The sequence below is a fragment of the Globicephala melas genome, chromosome 2 (assembly GCF_963455315.2).
Source record: "Globicephala melas chromosome 2, mGloMel1.2, whole genome shotgun sequence".
Taxonomy (NCBI): domain Eukaryota; kingdom Metazoa; phylum Chordata; class Mammalia; order Artiodactyla; family Delphinidae; genus Globicephala; species Globicephala melas.
The window spans coordinates 23,783,612-23,788,658 of NC_083315.2; the positions used below are offsets into that span (position 1 = coordinate 23,783,612).

The window sequence follows — 5,047 nt, forward strand, 5'->3', positions numbered from 1 at the left end:
TTATTATTAACAATAGAGAAATAATGTGGGGTCTTGAGCACTCTTTTCTTCTGGGATCACAAAGTGTGTTAAATAAAGCACCTTATTCCTGTGCAAAACCAGCCATGACTCCCTCTTAGCAGATGAAGGAAACTCGCACATGATTTCCTGACGGTCACCTGAGCAAGGCAGCAGAGTCAGAGCCAGCACACAGCTCCAGGCTCTACTTTCTGCCAGTGCTTGTTGCTGAGTTCTTCATAGCAGGGGAAGGAAAGGTATCAGCTTTTATGGATCCCCTGTCCACTGGGCAGTATGTCAGGCCCTTTATATAGGGGACCTCATCAGAGCAGATAAGTGGCCAGAGTCAAGCTACTAACCCAATCTGCTACCGTCAAAAGCAAATCGAAACCACGGTGAGATATCACCTCATACATGTTAGGGTGGTTATGATCAAAACAACAACTGCAGCGAAAGACAACAAGTATTGGTGAGGTTACGGAGAACTTGGAACCCTTGCACACTGTTAGTGGGAATGCATTACAGTGCAGTCTTTATGGAAAACGGTATGGAGGTTCCTCCAAAAATTGGAACTAGAACTACCGTATGACCCAGAATTCCAATTCTGGACGCATATCCACAGGAATTAAATTCCAGATCTCGGAGAGAGACAACACTCTCCTATGTGCACTGCAGCATCGTTCACAATAGCCAAGACATGGGAGTAACCTAAGTGTCCACTGATGAATGAATGAAGAAAGAAAGTGTGATGGACACATACAATGGACTATTACTCAGCCTCAAAAAAAGGAAATAAAATCCTGTAACTTGTGACAATACGGATGAACCTTGAGAACATTATTCTAAGTGAAATGAGCCAGTCACAGAAGGACAAATACTGCATGATCCCCCTTCTAGGAGGAAATTAAAACAGTGCTCTCTTCGGAAGCACACACACTAAAGCTGGAACGGTACAGAGAAGATTAGCATGGCCCCTGTGCAAGGATGACACGCAAATTCATGAAGCATTCCATATTTATAAAAAATAAAATAGAAGCAGATAGTAGAATGGTTGTTGCCAACGGGTACACAAGACGAATAACTTCTAAGGCTGTGCTGTACAACACTGTACACTGTTAACAATACGGTATTGTGCACGAAAAATCTGTTGAGGGTAGATCCCATGTTGTGTGTTCTTACAAAAAAAAAAAAGGATGTTTCTGGGAATGTGAGTTGTATGCATGAACCAGGACAGTGAGATTTCAGTGAAATCATGTGTTTACCACACTGTCGTGCATAAAATATCCAATGTAAAGACACACGTAGAGGGACTTCCCTGGTGGCGCAGTGGCTAAGAATCTGCCTGCCAATGCAGGGGACATGGGTTCGAGCCCTGGTCCGGGAAGATCCCACGTGCCACAGAGCAACTAAGCCCGTGCACCACAACTACTGAGCCTGCTCTCTGGAGCCCACGAGCCGCAACGACTGAGCCCTCATGTCACAACTACTGAAGCCTGTGCGCCTAAAGAAGCCATCGCAACGAGAAGCCCGTGCACCACAACAAAGAGTAGACTCCACTCGCTGAAACTAGAGAAAGCCCTTGCGCAGCAATGAACACCCAACGCAGCCAAAAATAAGAAGAGTCAGGTACTGTGGGGGAAAAATCATCTATATGGTCGCCAAAAAATTCCTGGTAAGTCAAGGGATTTGCAAATGGTACCGTTGCCTAGGAGTTGATACTGAAAGCATTAAGCTATTTGACTTACACTATGTAAACAGATATTTACCCCGTGCTTATTACGTAAATACAAACGTGTTTCAGTCCTCAAGGAACTTACCCTCTAATTGGGAAGATAAGAAAAGCAGATATATAATTATTTCCTATTTTACCAGCTGGGAGAGTTTGAACAAAAATATTCAGATTTCCTCTCCATTGTGGTAACTAGGATGGATGATGCAGTCAACCAGGACTGAGGGAGGAATGGTGAGATGGGGCCAACTTGGGGAAAAGGTCCCCCTGGCACGCTGAGAAGGGGATGCCTGCCCGTGCCAGCGGCCTGACCGTCTTCATAGACGTCCCTTGCAGAGTCATCAGCAGGAGGACACCTCTCGGCCCAATTCAAGTTTTTTTTCTGATTCTGAGTAAACGCAGTTAGTGGCTTTTGTTCCCTGGATACTTGTTACTCCAATAAAATTGCTTATTTAAGTACGATCTGAGCCCAGTGTAGACTCCAGCCCACACTCACCACGCTCCGTTTATGACAGGAGGGAATCCCTCCTCTCAGTGACATACACAAGCCCCAGATGGAGGGTGTTTTGCCACTTCCCGGAAACAAAAAGCTCTCCTTAAAATCAAGTTTAAATTACATTCCCGAATTCCTTTTTATTCTTTTGTAGAAAAGGCTAAAATCTTGACGCTGCAGAAGTTCATCGTTGCATGTCCCCCTGGTCATTAGCTCACTGCCCCCCTCACTTTTTGTTTTCTCACTCTGCTCTCTGCAGCTACCCGGATCTCATGGACATGCAAACCCCTGCAGCTGAAACACTCAGCTCGCCCTGCAAAGGAAAGGAAAGCAGAGACAGTGTGTTCATTTAATACCTTCCAAGCAACTCCGTGTCTTCCTCCGGGATCACCCCCTTTCGCTCTTGAGCCTGCGCTTATGTACATGCCTGGCTCGAGCCGCAGTTAAACTTTCACACACAAAAATCAGAATAGCGATCCCCAAGGGCCCTCGATCCGCTTCCAGCCTGACTAGCATCATGCAGGGCAAACGGCCCAAGTTGACTTGCCCAGAAAGTGGGAAGGCTGTGTTATGGAAACACTGCCTGGTGTCATGGCAACAGAACAGATAGCATCCCCCACGCCTGCCTCCATGGCCGGCTGGATGTGTGTCTAAGACATGACGGCAAAGGACCAGCCACATTCAGAATCAATCTTATTTTAGGGAGGAATTAAGTCTCCATGTCCTTTGGATGATGAATGACTGCAACCCCAAGGGCCATATCTATAGAGACAGTCACAGGAAACAAACAAAAAAGACCCATGACTTGCTTCAGTTCATCCTTCATCGGAATATAATATATAGTTTTATTTTTACATAAGGAGGAGAATTTATGTCAGACTTTCATCCTGTTCTTTGTACATGATCTTATTGAGTGTTCACCACCAGCTACCCATGCATACGCTATTTGCACAGTGTTGTAGGACACTCCATGGGGTTTATTCCTAAGAGAGCAACGGTCTCTGCCCTCAGGCGTCTATCCTCAAAAGTGCAAAAAATGAAATGAGGCTTCTCCTTGAACCTCAATCTTTGCTTTAAAAATAGGGAGGGAGTGAAAAGGTTGCCTAGCATATTGGAATAAACATTTTCTCACCTTTTAATCAATCACATAGTTGTTAATTGTCAACTAAGGATGGAGAAGAAAACCCATCTGTTATCTGTGAATGGAAACCTGGTACAAACTTGCACCATCCTTGAAACTAATGTGGGCAAATTTCCCTGCCACAAATTGGCATGTGCTTTAGGCAAATACAGAGAAACTGTAGAATTAAACAGGAAGAACGTAACTGGAAAAGTGGAACTTGACCTGAAAGCAGCACATTATATTCTAAACAAAGAAGAGCAGAATTTGATGATCCCCTCTTGGATAAGGAACGTGATCATTCCGTTCCTGTACAACTCGTTCTGGCTACAGCGCATCCCAGGCCCCCAGTCCTTCTCCTTCTTGCCTCCAGGGTGCCCACCCCTGTGAAGCACGGCTTGTGGTCTGTTTCTCACTTCTAATCAGGACGTATCCTCCAAGTCCCAACAAGAGCAGTTCTGCCCTGCCCCCTCTGCCAAGAACAGAAGACAGCTGGGAGCAGTGTTATTAAGCAAAGAGGTAGGAGGAGAACAAATACATATTCTCTCCCCATTGGGCTTTCAGATGAAGAAAAATGCATAGCCCTCCATCGGCAGAGAAAACTAAGCCTCAATAAGTCAATGGAAATTACCTGTGAAAGTTCATAAGGGTAACATTACGTAGAGCTGGATGATTTTGTTGAAAGGACTTTTAAACTCCTTCTAAACAGATGAATGTCAAGGCTCACCATCACTGACTTCCCTGAGTCCAACAAGCATGAACTTGACCTGACAGTGACTTTATTCCCACCCACTCCCAGTTTTTGGAGCAAGTTGAAATAGTTATTTCTTCCATCCTCTGGCCATCTGCTCTCCTCCCGCACAAAGGGAGTCAGTGAGGAGCGCCCCCGCCCCAGATTGCATTAATTCTGACCCTTCCCAGCTTCTTTATATTTTTACCACCCCAGAGTTACATGGCTAGTGCCTTTCATGCTTAATTCCAAGCAATTGTGAAACATCCAATTCTTTCTATCTTCAGAAGTACAAAGCCAGGACGGCAGGAAGATCAGAAAAGCAAGAAGACAAATCTGACATTTATTTTCTTGTTTTTGAAGGACATCACAGCACTCAGATGAGATGTCAGATTTGTAAATAGGTCACGGGGCTGCAGTTTTCTTCCATGTTGGTATGTAACCCATGGAGACGAACTTTACACCGATGTAATGAATGTATAATCTAATCAAGAACAACTTATTGCATGCCTGCTCTGTGTTCAGCAGTGTAAGAGGTGCCAGAGTCTTCGTATCTAGTCAAGAGGTAAACATACACACAAGGAAGTCAACTCCTAATAGAAGCAAGTATACGAAGGGTTCTGCCAGTGACATAGAGAGTAAAAGTTCAGAGGAGGGAGAGGATATTGGGAAACAGAGCAGCCAGGAAAAGCATGGGAGGCGATGTGGCTGAACCTTGAAAGATGGCAGGATGGCAGAAGCCAGAAGGAGAGAGAAATGTCCAGTGCCACTGTGAGAGGACAGCCCTTCCCAGGGCAGCAGAAAGCTGGCATTGGAGAGCAATGCTAATGTTGGCATGGAGAGCCTCTGAGTGTGGGTTTAGCATCTCCTGTTTCCTTTCCTCTTTGCTTCATTACCCAGGGAATTTTGTCTTAGGTGCTGCTGTGGGAACGCAATGCTGCATATGGACTGGAGTGAAATTAGTGCCCTGGTTAGTGG

The 5,047-nt window shown here is 45.2% G+C and overlaps 1 non-coding gene across 1 annotated transcript; it reads left to right on the forward strand.

Moving 5' to 3' along the window:
- Nucleotides 1-909: 909 nt before the first annotated feature.
- LOC115842349 (U6 spliceosomal RNA) lies at nucleotides 910-1,016 on the forward strand. The gene has a single exon (XR_004035227.1). It is a non-coding gene; the product is annotated as a U6 spliceosomal RNA (small nuclear RNA).
- The last annotated feature ends 4,031 nt before the right edge of the window (nucleotides 1,017-5,047 follow it).